The 18,159-nt window shown below is 48.3% G+C and overlaps 1 long non-coding RNA gene across 1 annotated transcript; it reads right to left on the minus strand.

Annotated features, from left to right (window-relative positions):
* Positions 1 to 372: 372 nt before the first annotated feature.
* LOC138849412 (uncharacterized) lies at positions 373 to 17,061 on the minus strand. Its single transcript, XR_011388274.1, has 2 exons — positions 16,594 to 17,061; positions 373 to 2,932 (listed from the first exon to the last, which is right to left on the minus strand). It is a non-coding gene; the product is annotated as an uncharacterized lncRNA (long non-coding RNA).
* Between the last annotated feature and the right edge of the window lie 1,098 nt (positions 17,062 to 18,159).

An 18,159-nucleotide genomic window follows, 5' to 3' on the forward strand; every position in this document is an offset into this window, starting at 1 on the left:
AACCAACCTGCAGCTACCCTGAACAGATCTGTAGACCTCGGAGTGAGACAAATAAATGCCTGTTGTAAGCTCCTAAGTCTTGGGCTGGTTTGTTAATCAGGACCATCGAAGCAAAAGTTAGCTAATGTGATAAGTGATGAGGGCTGGAGCTGCAGCAGCCTTGTTTGCTCATGTGGTGACCTTGAAGGTGGAAGGCAAGCTCTAAGGCGTGCAAAGACTAGAAGAGGCCCTTAAAGCACCGTGACATGACCACACTACCCCTGAACTGTCAGTTGTAGACTTCCCCTTTAAGAGCACACAAGGCTTTGTGTGCTCAAACCAATACACAGGCAGTTTCATGTTATTAGGCTTGCATTAGATAGTTTGTATCAATTACCTTTAAAAGGAAAACACTTTATTTTCACCTTGAGAAGCATTGAATATGCATACTAAATATGAATAATTGGTATATTAAACTAAATACAAAGAATCGATACTTTAACCTAAATAGAAATAATTGATACATTAAACACCAAAACAGCAGACAGCAAAGGAACATTTTGCTTGTAGTGAGCCTCGGAACCGGAAGCTCATTTGGCATCGCTGAAGAGAATGGAACCACGGCCCTGGTGGTGTGGCCAAGGTGTCGGCGTGGGTGCTGCGAGGAAAATAGAATTGAATGAAATCTGGGGTGCAAAAAGATGAACTCCATGCACAGATTTGCATACCGCATTTTGTATGAACTTCTTGGAGCAGCCTCCTGTTTTGATTGCAGGCCTCTCAGACGCACTCAGGCAGCTCTGGTGGCCGGAAGCGCGAGGCACGGAGCCCCTAGCTGAAGAACTCCCAGACACACAAAAGCCCACTGGCAGCCTCGCCGGATGGTACTCTCCAGTGGCCCCCACAACTGCTCTGCCTCAGAATCCAAGGAGAAAACATCCTCGGCTCAGTTCATTTGTCCGGACAGGCCACTTGGACCGCTGGCCGCTTGCTGGCCTGGCTGCTTTGGGATTGGTTTCCACCCCTGGTCACATCCGTGGGTCACAAGGAAGGAAAGGGGGGCTGAGGGGTGGGAGAATGGTCTCTCGGAGGCAGGGCAGAGGGCGCTTCAGCAGGAGGGGGGCTACCTAGGCAGTCCAGCGGGCTGACACATCCAGGACAACAGACCAGCTCAGTCCAGGAGTCACTTCCAGGTCGGCCACGGTATCTGATGAGTGGCAAGGACAGCCTTGGCAGAGATGATGACGCCACCAAGAGAAACGTCCCTCTCACAGCGTCACCCAAGCTGACTGCAGACTGAAAGCATTAAAACCCAGAATCTCCCAGATTTCACCATTTGCGCACATTTGCAAAGTGTGTTCCTCCGTCTCCGCATCCTGTTGACAGAACATGTTTGTGTGGCTCCCCTCCCCCAACTGTCTTCATCTCTCTCCTTCCCTCCTCCCTAGAGTGATGACTCCATCTTCCCACCATCCTCCCCCTCTGCAGGCTCTTCAGACCCGCTGCCGCTCAGCTGGCTGCCCTGTCCCCTGCCTTGCAGCTGTGACCGCATCTGGAGCTCCATCCAGGTCTCCCCCCTGGGCGCCAGCGGCTGAGCACCTGAGCCATCTTCTGCCGCTTTCCCGGATGCACGGGTAAGGAGCTGGATTGGAAGTGGAGCAGCTGGGGCTCGAACCCAGGTGTCCCAGGGCATTTTATACTGAAAATCTGAGGCAAAGAAAACGGACTGCTTCCACGGACTGAGACAGACCAGAGGAGAGCAGCAGGACAGCAGGGAGTGGACGCAGGCCGTGAAGATGTGTTTGCCGCGTCTCGGTTGGCTGCGCCGTGTGCAGGATGCGATGTCACCTTGGTGGCTCATCTTCCGCGTACAGGGAAGGACTGTGGAGCAGTTTCTTTGTTTGCTCGGGGAGTTGGCCTCAAGCTCTCGGCTGATGTAGACCCGTCTTACCTCTTTCTAGTTTCCATCTTCCAGCCTGTGACTGACTCTAGGACGTCTCAGAGTTTGTGTCCCCAGGAATTAACGTCACCAGATGCTCTGCTCTCTCCTCCTCTGCCTCCCCACGGTGGCTTTGTTCAGCTCCCGTTAGAGCCCATCCAGCCTCCCAGCCACCGCCTTCCTTACGTTGCTGCATCCTCTCCATCCTTCCTGGAGTCCAGGGAACGTTCCTCCATACTGATCTACATGATTTCATAATTTCTCCATTAAAAATACTCTCTGGAGGGTTTAACTATAAACCCCTGAGTGTGACCTTCAAGGCTCGTCAACCTTGGGTCCAGTCTGCCACTCAGCCTTCATCTCCTGCCAACCCCCCCTCTGGCCCCAGCTAGTGCAGGTCCCTTGCTTGGTCTCGGCGGCCACCTCTTGCCCCGCGCTGCTCTTCAGCCCCGAGCGTCCTCTCCTGTCAGTAAGTTAACTGCCGCTCCACGGCTCGAGCCCGCGGTGTCCACCTGTAACTCTGTCCCTCCTTCCACACCGCAGAAGGGTATTCCGGAAGGCAGAGTGGGCCCGTGTGCTTGACATCGTGGCCAATCTGCCCCTCCCCGATGCTGACACTGGCCCAGTCCGTGGTGCGTGCACACAGCCTGTCTCTCTCACCTACCTGGGAGCCGCCCCAGTTCTTCAGTCTGCTTTGGCAGACTCGTGTCTGAGCTGGTCCACGCTAGTGAAAGGTTTCCAAGAGGAATAAATCAGAGCTGCTGCCCAAGATAAAACACGAACTCTCCTGTGGATGTTGGTGATACACGTCCTCTCTCTGACTTGCGTGCAGATAGCTCTGTGCTGGCCGTGTGTAGGCATGATGCAAGGATTATAACTGAACTGTGTTTTCACTCTCTCTGGAATCAAGCTTTTTAAAAGATCAGTTTATTTCCAGTGAGTGGTGAGGTTGCCATCTGGACTCTCCTGATGCCAGTGAACAGTGCTATGAAGGCAAGATGTGGACCCTTGTTTCTGTATTAAAAAAGAAAAACAAAGTCATTTGCAAAACCATTAATCAATTTTCCAATGTGGAATGATCGTAAAAGGAAACTCCAAAATACTCTCAAGTCCTTACAGTAGAGTATAAAAATAAATTCCGGGCAAAGCTTCAACTATCATCTTACACAATAGTTTTAAAACTTGATCGGGGCCAGCACTATGGCGCTGCAGGTTAAAGCCCCAGCCTGCAGCGTCGGCATCCCATATGGGCACTGGTTCAAGTCCCGGCTGCTCCTCTATGATCCAGCTCTCTGCTATGGCCTGGGAAAGCAGATGTTGGGCCCATGTCCTTGTACCCCTGCACCTGCGTGGGACACCCGGAAGAAGTCCTGGCTCCTGGCTTCCGAAAGAAGCCGCAGCTCCAGCCATTGTGGCCAGCTGGGGAGTGAACCAGCGGATGGAAGACCCCCCCCCCTCTCTGCTTCTCCTTCTTTCTCTGTGTAACTCAGACTTTCAAATAAATGAATCTTTTTTCAAAAAAAGATTGATATGAATCCCATCATAGTATCTCCTAAGTCCAAGTCTATAAAAATTATGAGTGACCACATCCTTATTCAAGGTGGTTCCATGATTTTATTTTACTGGACAGTCCGGTGCTGATTAGACTGTAACCCTAAAGGCTTTGCATGATGTGTAGAAGAGTGCTATGATGTCAGAGAAGGTTCCTGGCTCGTAAAATTTGAAAGAATTTCTCAACAATTTTTCATGTAACTAGATCATCTTTGAATTTGTAACACTACAATAGCAGATGTAACTGGTGCTGTGGTGGCATGACTGATCACATGCAATCACTCTGCTGCAGTCTCACTTGGATGTCAAATTTTTTTTTTTTTTTTTGACAGGCAGAGTGGACAGTGAGAGACACAGAGAGAAAGGTCTTCCTTTTCTGTTGGTTCACCCCGCAATGGCCGCTGCAGCCAGCGCACCACACTGATCCAAAGTCAGGAACCAGGTGCTTCCTCCTGGTCTCCCATGCAGGTGCAGGGCCCAAGCACTTGGGCCATCCTCCACTGCCTTCCCGGGCCACAGCAGAGAGCTGGCATGGAAAAGGAGCAACCGGGACAGAATCCAGTACCCGATCCAGGACTAGAACCCAGTGTGGAGGATTAACCTATTGAGCCGCGGTGCTGGCCGTGTGTCATTATTTTTCAGTATGATCTTGAGCAATCTTTTCTTGCTGAAAAATTACAAGTTCACTCTACAGTCTGGATAGAACATCCTAAATTTCCAACAATCAGCTCTGGTTACTTAAGGGGTGATTTTTATTAATTATTTCCACTGAATTTTCATAGCTATCTGAAGCCTTTCATAAAAAAAACCTCCAGCTGCCTAAAAAGGAGTAAAGGAAAGCGCTTATAAGCACTGAAACTCTAAATATTTTTTATTTTATTATTATTTTCTGATAGGCAGAGTGGACAGTGAGAGAGACAGACAGAGAGAAAGGTCTTCCTTTTGCCGTTGGTTCACCCTCCAATGGCTGCCGCAGCTGGCGCACCGCGCTGATCCGAAGCTAGGAGCCAGGTGCTTCTCCTGGTCTCCCATGGGGTGCAGGGCCCAAGCACTTGGGCCATCCTCCACTGCCCTCCCGGGCCACAGCAGAGAGCTGGCCTGGAAGAGGGGCAACCGGGACAGAATCCGGCGCCCCGACCGGGACTAGAACCTGGTGTGCCGGCACCGCAAGGCGGAGGATTAGCCTAGTGAGCCACGGCGCCGGCCTCTAAATAATTTTTAAAGGTAAAGAGTGAAGGTAAAGAGTGACAAAGATCCAACAGAAGTAGCAAATGTAAATCTGCCTATGGGGGCAGAATGAGTGATGGCAGGAACCGGTGTGTGCCTTCACAGTCGTAGAGGGTTTTGTTTGTCTTAAGCAAAGAAGAGGTTCAACAGTGAAAATGTAAAACTTGGAAAGTATCGTTATGCTGTCAAAACTGTATATATGAAATATATGAAATGTGTTCCCTTCATGTACATTAAAAAAATTTAAAGAAAAGGTAAACTTTGATCTCAGTGGATCAGCAACCTACTGAACCCTAAGTTTCAAGAGTTGTTTGAGACTCTGCACAAAAATGGTAAGAAGTCACGTACACTTTCATCCATTTCGAACTAAGCACAGTGACAGAGCCACAGTTCTAGAGAAACCAGTGGCCCCCCTACCCCCAGAATAAATCATGTGTTCCAGTATGAAACGGATAAGTAATCGTTAGTGGCTGGTGAAAAGACTAAAGCTACAGGTGCATTACTCCAAACTGCACTCTTCACAGTAAAAACAGGAGCATCTTGTAAAATCCATCACACGTCATGACAAAATCACACCTGCCAAGAAACCAAGAAAAGGCTATTGGCGAGAGCCTTTCCAAATGACACTATGGGTAGCCATGTCAAATCAGGGGGACACAAAAGGAAAGAACAACTTGCTTTGTGTACGTGTGGTGCAAGTTACTTCAGCTTAGATTTGGGCAAAGCACTGCTGAATATATTCCAATTCTTAAAAAAAAAGATTGATTGATTGATTGATTGATTTAAAAGGCAGAGTTACAGAGAGAAAGGGAGACAGAAAGAAAGAGGTTTTCCATCTATTGGATCACTCCCCAGATGGCCACAACAGCCAGCTCTGAGCCAGGTTGAAGCCAGGAACCTAGAACTCTATCTGGTCTCCCATGTGGGTACAGGAGACCAAGCACTTAGGCCACCTTCCACTGCTTTCCCAGGTGCATTGGCAGGGAGCTGGATTGGAAGTGGAGCAGTGGGGACTTGAACCTGTGCTCATATGGGACGCTGGTGTTGAAGGCAGAAGTTTAACCTGCTGTACCCAGGGCCAGTCCCTAATCCAACTCTTGACCCTCGCATGGCACAATGTGACTGATGCCGAATGGCTTCTGTATTCCAAATGAAGAGGTTGGGGAGCTGTGCTGCGAACAGGAACACAAACGTTGGAGTCATTTGCTGCGTCAGCCACCTGTGAAACAAAACCAATACTCTGTACAGTTAAGAGCCTGCTCCTGCAGGCTGGCCCACACCCAGCTTCATGGGCAGAGAGCAGTCGGGGATCAATAATGCACCCTCTGGTCGTGGTGCCATGTCAAGGAGCCAGCAAAAATCACAGCAACACAGGCCTGCCTTCCCAGCATGCCACGAGAGAAGCAGGCAGAACAGCTCTGTCCTCCTCCCACTCACGTAGGTATAGACAAGGAGACGCAGGCTTACATGAATCATGGAATCATGGAGATGAAGAGACTGGGAAAATGTCACTGATCTGTATGAAAAAAAATAGGGGCCAGCGCTGTGACACAGCGGGTTAACACCTTGGCCTGAAGTGCCGGCATCCCATATGGGCGCCAGTTCGAGACCCAGCTGCTCCACTTCCAATCCAGCTCTCTGCTGTGGCCTGGGAAAACAGTAGAAGATGGTCCAAGTCCTTGGGCCCCTGCACCCACGTGGGAGACTCGGAAGAAGCTCCTGGCTCCTGGCTTTGGATCAGCACAACTTGGGCCATTGTGGCCAGTTGGGGAGGGAACCATCAAGTGGAAGACCTCTGTCTTTCTCTGCCTCTCCTCCCTCTGTGTAACTCTTTCAAATAAATAAATCTTTTTTTTTAAAAAAGACCCCTTTTAAGATTCCAAGTGATACTGATTCAGCGTCTTAGGTTAAGTTTATAACTTCTAGGCTAACATATCACAATTATAAATATCAAAGATAAGACAGCAGAATTTCATGAAGAGGTTGACTGTGGTATAGATGACTATTGCTGAGTAGGATTTTCCCCCAACACTTGATTTTCTTTGTTCATCACAGAAAGAAGCCCAGCATGCTTACAGGTCACACTCAAACACTGGCCCAGGCCATGAAGACATTCCTCCCGGGCCTAATACACAAAGCACAGGAGAGCAGTGCCCATAGCTTTGTCTTCCAGGTTCCCACACTCACTCTCCTGGGGTCTGAATGCGATGGAGCTGCAGACCTGACAGATTCTGAATGCAGCTCTTCAGTGTGAAATGGCTCCCTAATCTCTGTGTAGCAGTAACACAGTCCCCATATCCAAACCAACTAGCCAGGCCAGCAAACACTGGCACCCCGAGCACCTGAGGTGTAGTGGAGTAAGGAGTGAGAGAGCACAGGACAGAGGCAGGAGGTACAGACACTCCAGCAACAGCAGCAAAGCGCTCTTCCTCTCCATGATGGGAAGCTGTGGTGGCAGCGGGCTTACAATACCGTGTGTCACACTCGTTTAAAACAGCAAAGTTTTTAACCTAAAGTTGTTGAGTTTCATGTCCAAACCCCCACAAATGTCCTAAATAAGCAGGTTACAACCAAAGGCGACTGCAGCACCGCTCTGCGTGCGATCTGGGAGCGGAGCAGCCGCGGCTTGCGCTCTCCTAACGAGGCTTCCTGGTTTGAAATTTCAGGAATTTTGCAAGCGTTCCACCAGTCTTCAACCATCCCACTTACCCTGCGAGTGGGTGGAGAACGAGAGACCCAGAGCAAAGCAGCGGCCTCTTCTGTGTCGAGAAGAGAGTGGAAACAATACCCTGCTTCACTTGCAATCATGTCGTCTCTCGCGTCATCTTAGCGACAAGAAGATGGGGCACGCCCCCTCAAATTATCCCGAAGTCAGAGAAGGTAGCAAATGGAGATTTTTCTTTGGAGAGGGGGAAGCTATTTTCAGGAAAGCATTTAAAAAGCACAATTATCTAACAGCAAAACTGATAATTATATAATTGCACAGCCTTTGGCAGCACGATAGCTTTTGTTCAAAGGAATAGGTGGGGTTCATTTGATGCATTTAAGTCTATAAAACTGTGTCTCAGATCTCTAAAGACGTCCAGATTACCATCCATCAAATGTCTTGCCTGGATAGGTACTACCTGTCTGGTCTAGAGAAATACAAGTTGAAAGTGCAAATGGAAGTAGCCAGAAATGAAAACAGTCAGGATATGATTTAAAGAACCTTTTCGCTGACAACACACAATCAGTGCAGAAGCCTTGATTCCCAGAAAAACAGCTCCTCCCACACCCTGAACTCTTAGAAGGTCACACGGGCGTGCGCGTTCAGCCTAATGCTTAGGATGCCCGCACCCCACATCAGAGTACCTACCTGGGTTTGACTGCTGGCTCTGGCCCCTGGCTCCAGCTTCCTGCTAATGAGACCCTGGGAGGGATCCCTGTTATCCCATGATGGCTTGGATAGAAATCCCAACTGCCAGCTTCACCCCCAGCCCAGCCCCAGATGTTGCAGGCATTTAGGGAGGACCACCAGCTGGGAACTCTCTCTCTCTCTCTCTCTCTCTCTCTCTCTCTCTCTCTCTTTCTGTGTGTGTGTGTGTGTATGTCTGTCTCCCTCTCACATAATTTTTTTAAGTGATACCCTGGTCCTTAGCCCAGACCCTCAAGTAGGGAACATTCGTTGTGTGCTAGACGCTGGTTGCTAGCTTGGAAGGAATTTTCATTTACCCCAACCTGTGTGTGGAAACTGGTATGCCCATTTCAAAAACAAAGCAGGGGAAGTGACTTCTAAGACCACCCAACAAGCAACAAAGGCAAGATCTGAACCCAGGTCTGTCTCATAGCAGTCTGAGAGAAGTACATCCACTGGTTTCTGCTGGGTAACAAACACTCACAAAACTTACTGACGTAAAATCAGGAGCGTGGGATGGGCATTTAGCCAAGCAGCTAGCACACTGGTGAAGACAGCTACGTCCCGTGGTGCTGTGCCCGGGTTCCACTCCTGTCTGCGGCTCCTGCCTCCAGCTCCCTGCCAATGCTGAGCTGGTAGGCAGCAGCCACAGCTCAGCTGATCAGATCCCCAGCAGCTGTGTCCTGGTGGTTACTGGCACGTGGGGAGTGAATCAGAGAATAGGAGCTCAGTCTCTCTGCCTCACTTCCTCTCAAATAAAAACACACAAAAGAACAGAGCACTGGTTGGGCTCGTGATTTGCGAGTTGATCGAGGCTGGGATCCGGGGAGCAGCTCCGCTGGTGCTGGCTGGGCTCACTCTCGCACCACGGTCAGCTGAGAGGTCCGCTGGGCCCTGGCTGTCGGGCTTGTCTTTGTCCCTGGCCGTCTCTGGTCCTCTGACAGGGTAACTAGGCAGCGTCCCAGGAGGCCCCGCAGCAGTGCGTCAGACCTTTGGAGAACTCAGAATCAGCCTTGCCATCACATTGCACAGCCCACAGCAAGTATCAAATCCAGCCCAGGCTCAAGAGGAAAGATACAGACTTGACCTCTTGAAGGCAGGCGCTGCAATCCCCCCCGCACACCACCTCTGTGGCTGTCTTCCCACAGCCTGCAAGAACAGCAGAGAAACTGAAACTGGATAGTTCACCAGGTTCCCGACAAGGGCTCCTGCACAGTGCCAAGGTCGAGAAGGACTGTGGAGTCGCTGCAGATTGAAGAAGAAGCCCCAGCCAGGTGACAGCTAACTGCAACACTGGGTCTGGGCTGAATTCTGAAAGGGAGGAAGGGCATGTTCAGACAGTCTAGTCAAGTCCCCACAAACGCGGTAGTTTCATTAAAATGAGTTCCCATGCTATTCCTGACCTTAAAGAGAATGTTTACATTATAATGGAATATATGACATTTATGTAGGTTAAAGAAATTCCTGTCTATTCTTAGTTTGCATAATAAATGTGTGCTGAATTTTAGAAAGTGCTTTTTCTGTATCTACTGGAACAGTCATATGGTTTTCATCCCTTGATGTGCTAATACTTAACCATATGCTAACTTATAGTTGGTTTCCTAGAATTGAGACGATCTTGTATTGTTACAGTAAACTAACTGGATCATGAAGTACTGCATTTTTAATACAGCACTGAATTTGGTTTGATATTTTCTGTAGGAAGTTTGCATCTCTATTTAGGAGTAGGAGTGGCCTTTAATTTAACTTATTCATCCTCTTCTTGTAAGATATTTATAGCAAGATTATGCTAGCTTGCCTTTTAAAATGAATGGAAGTATTGTATTTCTTATATTGTCTAAATAGTAGACTTAGGATTAAAGTTTAGCTGTCCTTTCTTTTTTAAAAAATTTTATTTATTTGAAAGGCAGAGAGAAGCAGACAGACACAGAGACAGATCTCAGCGGCTGGGACTGAGCTGGGCTGGACCCAGCAGATGGGACCCAATTCAGGTCTTCCACGTGGGTGTCAGGAACCCAAGTACCAGAGCCATCCGCCACTTCTCTAGATCTGCATCAGTAGGGAGCTGAATCAGCAGCTGGAGGGGGGCACTGAACCCATGGCCTCCAATATGGATGCAGGTGTCCCAACTGTTAGCCTAAATGCCAACTGCTATCTCTTCTTTGCTTCCCAAAACTTGCCAATAAAGCCATCTGGGCATAGTGTTGTCTCTGTGGGTAGATTTTGAGTACTTGATTCAATCTATTATAAAACGTCATAATTTTGTTTCAAAGTTGTTTTTTTTTTTTTAATATTTATTTGAGAAGCAGAATTATTTAGAGAGAGGGGTAAACAGAGAGAAATGTCTTCAACCCTCTGGTTCACTCCCTAAATGGCCGCAACGGCCAGAGCTGGGCCAGGCCAAAGCCTGGAGCCAGGAGCTTCTTCCAGTTCTCCCACATGGGTACAGGGGCCCAAGCACTTGGGCCATCTTCTGCTGCCTTCCCAGACCATTAGCAGGGGGCTGGATTGGAAGTAGAGCAGCCGGGACTCAAACCGGAGCCCATACAGGATGCCAGCGCCATGGGTGAAGGCTTAACCTACTATGCCATAGCACCAGCCCCTCAAAGTTGGTTTTTGTGAGTTGTGTTTCCTTAACAATTTGGTGATCCATCTAATTCTTAAAATTATTGGCATAGAGTAATTCATAATATTAATTTTGTTTAATCTCTACAAAGCTATAATTATATTCTTGTCTTTGAATCTTCTGCTGGCCTTCTCTCGTTTCTTACATATCTCATTAGTTAAAAAGGTAATTTTTGGCTTGGTCAACATCTATTGTATGATCACTTAATATTTCATTAATTTCTGCACCTCTTTTTTCTTTACTGTTTTTTCCTTTCTTGTGTTTAGCTTGTATTTTCTTTACCTGTCTTTTGAATTTGGAGATTTTCTTTCTTTCTAAGGTAAGTACTTTAAGATTATATATCTTCTAAATACTACTCACAAGTTCTGTTCAATTCCAAGTTTTTAAAATTTACATTATGATTTCAGGTTTAACCCAGAAATTGTTTTAGAATACAAGTTTTTAAAATTTTTCCGAACATATATTTTGCAAGTTATTTTTATTATTAATGTCTACCTTAATTAAATACAAAGGGTCTTCAAAACTTCAAGGAAAGTGTGTGTTACAAAAAATTATGCATGGATTTCAATTTTTTTTGCATTAAATAAGCTTATTCTTCTGGGTCTCCCACATGGGTGCAGGGCCCCAAGCACTTGGGGCATCCTCCGAAGCTTTCCCAGGCACATCAGCAGGAAGCAGCGTCTCGCACTGGCACCCATAAGGGAATGCCAGCTTCGAAGGTGGCGGTTTTACCTGCTAAGCCCCAGTGCTGGCCTCAAATAAACTTATTCTTTCATTGAACTTTTTCTTGAACTGCTTGAAGTAGCTTCCTGCAGACATAATACCAATGCTCTGAAAAATTGTTGAAGTTAGCTTTACAGCCTAGCATGCGATCAATTTTATAACATGTTCTATTTGTCCTTGAAAAGAATGGACAGGCCGGCGCCGCGGCTCACTAGGCTAATCCTCCCCCTGTGGCACTGGCATACCAGGTTCTAGTCCCGGTCGGGGCACCAGATTCTGTCCCGGTTGCCCCTCTTCCAGGCCAGCTCTCTGCTGTGGCCAGGGAGTGCAGTGGAGGATGGCCCAAGTGCTTGGGCCCTGCACCCCATGGGAGACCAAGATAAGTACCTGGCTCCTGCCATTGGATCAGCGTGGTGTGCCGGCCGCGGCGGCCACTGGAGGGTGAACCAACAGTGAAGGAAGACCTTTCTCTCTGTCTCTCTCTCTCACTGTCCACTCTGCCTGTCAAAAAAAAAAAAAAATGGACATTCACCAACTCCTGAATAAAATGCTGAGTGCCCTCTAAGTATCAATACTGTTAATTGTCTTTTCCAAATTTCTATGCCTTAGTGCTTATTTACTGCTCAATCTATTAATGATTGAGAATTATCTTTTCTTAAATGCCTCACCTTGATAGATTCTTATTTATCATTTTTTGGTCAATTTTTACTTTATACTTTCTGAGACCAGTTGTATAAAGTTACTAGCTTCATCAAAGCTTTTTTTTTTTTTTTTTTTTTTTTTTTTTTTTTTAATTTTTTTATTATTTTTGACAGGCAGAGTGGACAGTGAGAGAGAGAGAGACAGAGAGAAAGGTCTTCCTTTTGCCGCTGGTTCACCCTCCAATGGCCGCCGCTGCAGCCGGCGCACCGCGCTGATCCTGGCAGGAGCCAGGAGCCAGGTGCTTTTCCTGGTCTCCCATGGGGTGCAGGGCCCAAGCACCTGGGCCATCCTCCACTGCACTCCCTGGCCATAGCAGAGAGCTGGCCTGGAAGAGGGGCAACCGGGACAGAATCCGGCGCCCCGACCGGGACTAGAACCCGGTGTGCCGGCGCCGCAAGGTGGAGGATTAGCCTATTGAGCCACGGCGCCGGCTCTCATCAAAGCTTTAAATTATGATATTTTTCTGGTGAATTAAACATTTTTTTTGACAGGCAGAGTTAGACAGTGAGAGAGAGAGACAGAGAGGAAGGTCTTCCTTTTCCGTAGGTTCACCCCACAATGGCTGCAGCGGCGGACGCCCGCGCTGATCCGAAGCCAGGAGCCAGGTGCTTCCTCCTGGACTCCCATGCAGGTGCAGGGCCCAAGCACTTGGGCCATCCTCCACTGCACTCCCTGGCCACAGCAGAGAGCTGGCCTGGAAGAGGGGCAACCGGGACAGAATCCAGCGCCCTGACCAGGACTAGAACCCGGTGTGCCGGCGCCGCAGGCAGAGGATTAGCCTATTGAGCCGCGGCGCCAGCCAAACATTTTTATCATATAGTGATTTTCTTTATCTGTAGTATAGCTTTTGAAGCTGTAGTTTTGCCTGATATTAATGTTACTGCCTATTTCTTTTGGTCAACATTTGCTTTCTGCTATCCTCAACTTTAATCACTTTTATATTTAAATCTATTTCTGTTTTCTCATAACGTGTTTTATTGTCTGTTTTTCCCTCCTTTCCTGCCCTATTTGGATTGAATTCTTTCCTTTTTCTTGCTGCATTTTCCTGAACTTGTTAGTAAGTTGTTTGTTCTATGTTTATACTTAGTTTTAACTTTAATCCTTGGGGTCGACACTGCAGCATAGCAGCAGGTAAAGCCACTGCCTGCAGTGCCGGCATCCCATACTGCACCAGTTTGACTCCCAGCTGCTCCACTTCCAGTCCCGCTTACTGCTATGGCCTGGGAAAGCAGTAGAAGATGGCCCGAGTGCTTGGGCCCCTGCACCCGTGTGGGAGACCCAGAAGAAGCTCCTCGCTCCTGGCTCCTGGCTTTGGATCAGCCCAGCTCCGGCCGTTGCGGCCATTTAGGGAGTGAACGAGAGGGTCAAACCACCCCCCCCCCCGGCCTCTGCCTCTTTGTAATTCTGTCTTTCAAATACATAAATAAATCTTTAAAAAAAATTTAATCCTTGTAACTTGAATATGCCTGTTCTTTTTTCAAAGTCTAAATCTAATCAATACCTTTGAAAAATGTAATACTCTGTTTTTTTATTTATTTTTTATTTATTTATTTATTTATTTTTTTGGACAGGCAGAGTGGATAGTGAGAGAGAAACAGAGAGAAAGGTCTTCCTTTTGCTGTTGGTTCACCCTCCAATGGCTGCCACGGCTGACGCGCTGCGGCCGGTGTACCACGCTGATCCGAAGGCAGGAGCCAGGTGCTTCCTCCTGGTCTCCCATGGGGTGCAGGGCCCAAGCACTTGGGCCATCCTCCACTGTACTCGCGGGCCACAGCAGAGAGCTGGCCTGGAAGAGGGGCAACCAGGAAAGAATCCAGCGCCCCGACCAGGACTAGAACCCGGTGTGCCGGCGCCGCTAGATGGAGGATTAGCCTATTGAGCCGCGGTGCCGGCCTAAAAAATGTAATACTCTTTGAAAAAATGTAATTTGTTAGAAAGTGTTCTAAGTTAACATCCTCAATCTCAGGTGCCTCCAGCTTCAGTTCACTTCCCCAGTCTCTTTGCCTTCCTCTTCCTCAGCAGGGAGAAGGCCCGTAACTGTGGATGAGCAATAATGTGAAGCCTAAGTAATATGGCAGAAAAGAAGTAACAAATTAGCAACACACATCAGAAATTCATCATGAGTTGGAGGGAAAATCTGAACAAATGCTTGCCCATCCTATCAATCAAACTGAAGAATCTATGAACTTTGTACACAGAGGCTCAGGAATGCATGATGGTATAATAGAAAAAAGTACAAAAAGAAATCTGGCAGATTATAGGAGAGAAATGAAAGTGGAAACTAAAGGATTTCTGAAAATCAGCCATTTTAGAAGCAGTAGAAACAATGGACAGACGTTAATGGAAACATCTAAGCATGAAGAATTCTGCTAGATGAGAGTTGAACAAAAAGTCGGTTTAGACAGTTAGAAAACTATAAGCAATAAACCCATTCATCAGAAATCTACTATGAAAATATTTACAACTCTGAAGAGAACTGAAGTAGCGAATCAAGAAAACAGCATCCAGAGAGATATTAGAGAAGACAAATTTCCTATGTGAAAAATGACAAATCTTCAGATTGACAGATCTCGGAATGACCGACACTGGGCCATAGCTCAGCCCAGCTGTGGCTTTTGCAGGCACGGGAGGAGTGAACCAGTGGATGAAAGGTTTGGCTCTGGGCCTTTCAAACAAAATGAGAACAATTGTTTTTTATGTTAAATCAAACACTGGGGAAGCACTGCGGTACAACAGGTGAAGCTATCACTTGGGATGCCTGAATCCTTTATCAGAACGCGTAGGATTCAGTCTTGCCTCGACTTCCACCCAGCCTCCTTCTAAGGCACCTGGGAGGCAGCAGTGCTGGTTCAAGTGCTTGGTCCCTGCCACCCACGTGGGAGACCAGGATGGAGTTCCTGCTCCCAGCTTCAGTTGTCCCTGCCTCGACTGTTACTGGCATTCGGGGAGTAAACCAGTTGCTTGAAAATTGTGTGTTTGTGTGTGTGTGTGTGTGTGTGACTCTGCTCTTTAAATAAATAACTATTCTTTACAAATCAGACACTCCAAGGGGTTAAATGACTTCTCCAAGATAATTCAGCTAAATCAGAAGTGGGTCTGGAAATCGGGGTCAAGGTCTTTCGATGGCAAAGACTTTTTTTTCTGTTTTTTTTTTTTTTTTTTTTGAGAGGCAGAGTTAGACAGTGAGAGAGAGAGAGAGAGAGAGAGAGTTATAGACAGTGAGAGAGACAGAGAGAAAGATCTTCCTTCCGTTGGTTCACTCCCCTAATGGCCGCCACTGCGCAGAACCGAAGCCAGGAGCCAGGTGCTTCCTCCTGGTCTCCCATGCTGGTGCAGGGTCCCAAGCACTTGTGCCATCCTCCACTGCCTTCCTGGGCCACAGCAGAGAGCTGGACTGGAAGAAGGGCAGCTGGGACTAGAACCCGGCGCCCATATGGGATGCCGGCGCCGCAGGCGGAGGAGTAACCAAGTGAGCCACGGCGCCAGCCCCGAGACTGTTTTGAGTAACAGCACATTTTGGAGTGAGAGCTGATGGCAGGTAAGCTACTGTATGAGGACAAGGGTCCAGGAGGCAGGGGAGCTCAGAAGTGTACCAGGCGTGTAGAGGCTGTGAGAAGAAGCCAGCATTGTCCAGCAATTGTACAGCATCCCATATTGGAGTCTGGCTCCGGTCCCAGCTGCTCCATTTCCCATCCCAACTTCCTGCTCATGTGCCTGGGAAGGCAGCGCATGCTGGCCCAAGGATCTGAGTCCTTACCAGTCATATGGGAGGCCTGGTTAGAATTCCTGGTCCCTGGTTTCAGCTGGGCCCAGCCCTAGCTGCTGCAGCCATGTGGGGAGTGAGCGAGCTGGTAGATGGAAGATCTCTCTCCCTCTCTCTGTCTTTCCTACTCTCTGTGTAGCTCTGGCTTATATAAATAGACCTTTAAAAAATAAATAAAGGATATGGGGGAAATGCTCAGCGGAAGCAGCTATCAAAGCAACACGATACAGCGAGAACAAAACCCCGCAGCAGCAGTGAGCACTTCTTTTGCTCATAGCACTCCATGCTGCCGCCAAGCGAGGAAATGGACGCTTGCAAGCTTTTCTTTTTAGGGAGTAACTAGCGTTAAGATTTTGAAAAAAATACTTGCACACTTTTCTCAATACGTTTCTAAGAAAGACTCTGTCCTGGGGAAATACACTTAGATACAAAAGACGCAAGAAACTAATGTTTGCTGCTAGACATACATTAGGCATTTCTCACCTTGAAAAATCATGGGTCAGAAATGAAATAGAGGTTAGGACTCCCATTCTACGGGCCTGAGTAACCGAGTTCTCATCTTTGACTACAGCCTAGTCCAGCTCTAATTCTGGAGACCATGAGTTTTGACCTTGAAATTTCTTAGTATTCAAGAACTCGTAGTCAGAGGACCATCCTTCTCCACCTCTCTTGGTTTCCTTCGCTCTTACCTGGAGTCATAACGGCTGTGACAAGTCAGATGGGGACTGGAGGATTTAAGAGACACAGCTTCAGCCCACAGCTGGAGCCTGCTGCTTAGATCCCAAGCAGCCGCCATCGGATCAGATGTGCCCGATATGTCCAGGAAATGGCTGGAAGAAAACATCTGCACCAGACAGGAAGTCGCGAAGAACCCAAGAGCGCAAGGGTGGGAGTGCATTGTAAACAGCCCGGTTCTCAACGAAAAATTCCATTTTCCAGGGCTGCAAAGACAATGTCAGTGCACCATGGGAATTGCTTCGAGAAATTAGCTCAATGGAAAAAGGAACGCGTTCCAGAAACACGAAGCTGATGGCACGCTGTGAATAGACTCCAACGGCTCCCGGGAGGCCTACATCCCGGAGCTTGCAAATGCCCTGGGGAGCCTCAGAGAGCAGCTCCCAAGGCCTCTGCTCTCCGCTCAGCCTGCGGAGCCTGACGAGGCCCCTGGGGCTGGTGTGCTCCGAGTGGCCGGGTCAGGTGACAGGAGCCCCCTCCAAGAAAAGGAGGAAAAAATTCATCCGTGGAGCTATGGCGCCACGTTCTCCACTCCTCACGGACAAGAGCCCCGCGAGTGATGGCCGACATCCACCATGCTGGTCTAGGGACCGAGGCCCAAGGTCACTGAAGAGCCTGCTTCTTCCCATGTTGAAAACCAAGGGGAGGCCGGTGCTGTGGCGTAGCAGGTAAAATTGCCGCCTGCAGTGCCAGCATCCCATATGGGCGCTGGTTCAAGTCCTGGCTGCTCCACTTCCGATCCAGCTCTCTGCTGTGGCCTGGGAAAGCAGTAGAAGATGGGACTTGGGCCCTGCACCCATGTGGGAGACCCAGAAGAGGCTCCTGGCTCCTGGCTTCGGATCAGCACAGCTCTGGCTGTTGTGGCCAACTGGGGAGTGGACCAGTGGATAGAAGACCTCTCTCTCTCTCTCTCTTTGTCTCTCTGTAACTCTGCCTTTCAAATAAATAAATCTTAAAAAAGAAAGACAGAAAGAAAACCAAGGCCACAACCGGGTACAATGCCCTGGTTAGTCCGGCTTTATACCTTGGAAGGAAATGGCAATTTTTGGCTTTTCTAAAATAATTAAAAATATGAAAGAATGTGCAGGCCCCTCGTGGCCATCACCTCTTGGAGTTCCTGCCGCTGTTTCTCCCTGGTTTGTCACACTTCCCCTCCCGGCTTCTCGGGCCTCAGGTGGGCTCCCAGCCCCTGCCAGCCAGGGGGTGGGGCTTTCTGGTGTGCTTCTGGATCCCTATAACATTGCGTTCTTCCCAAAAGCTGCCCAGAGCAAAGCCACAGGAGGCTCGGTCTTTAAATGCCTGCCCCACCTGCCCGCCAGCAGTCTGGAAGGGGCCCCACGCTACAGAGAATGCGCGCACCATCAGGTAGTATTCACCTGCGTCCTCAAGCATTGCACTCTGGAGTCATCTGCAACTTCAGAATGCAGAGACCTAGAGAACAAGAAAGAAAGTCAAATCACACATGAATAATAAAAAGGTCAGATGCAATTAGCATATTCAATGTGTTTCTTTTTTCCGAT

The sequence above is a fragment of the Oryctolagus cuniculus genome, chromosome 4 (genome assembly GCF_964237555.1).
Source record: "Oryctolagus cuniculus chromosome 4, mOryCun1.1, whole genome shotgun sequence".
Taxonomy (NCBI): Eukaryota; Metazoa; Chordata; class Mammalia; order Lagomorpha; family Leporidae; genus Oryctolagus; species Oryctolagus cuniculus.